The sequence below is a fragment of the Crinia signifera genome, chromosome 2 (assembly GCF_055691185.1).
Source record: "Crinia signifera chromosome 2, ASM5569118v1, whole genome shotgun sequence".
Classification (NCBI taxonomy): domain Eukaryota; kingdom Metazoa; phylum Chordata; class Amphibia; order Anura; family Myobatrachidae; genus Crinia; species Crinia signifera.
Window position 1 is genome coordinate 131,033,871 of NC_139218.1, and position 202 is coordinate 131,034,072.

Consider the following 202-nt stretch of genomic DNA (forward strand, 5'->3'; position numbering starts at 1 on the left):
ATAGAGGTAAGCTCACCTTATGTATGTATGTAAACTGTTTTTGATAAAAGCCCGTAAGGGCTGAAACGTCACTGCTATTGGCTACTAGTCTTTTTTTCAAGCTAAGTCCTGAGTGCCGCTGCTAATCCCGCTATACATTTGGGACATCTATCGGCTGTACCCCTGCTGAGGGCACCTGGCACGGAGAAATTCTAAAAGAGAA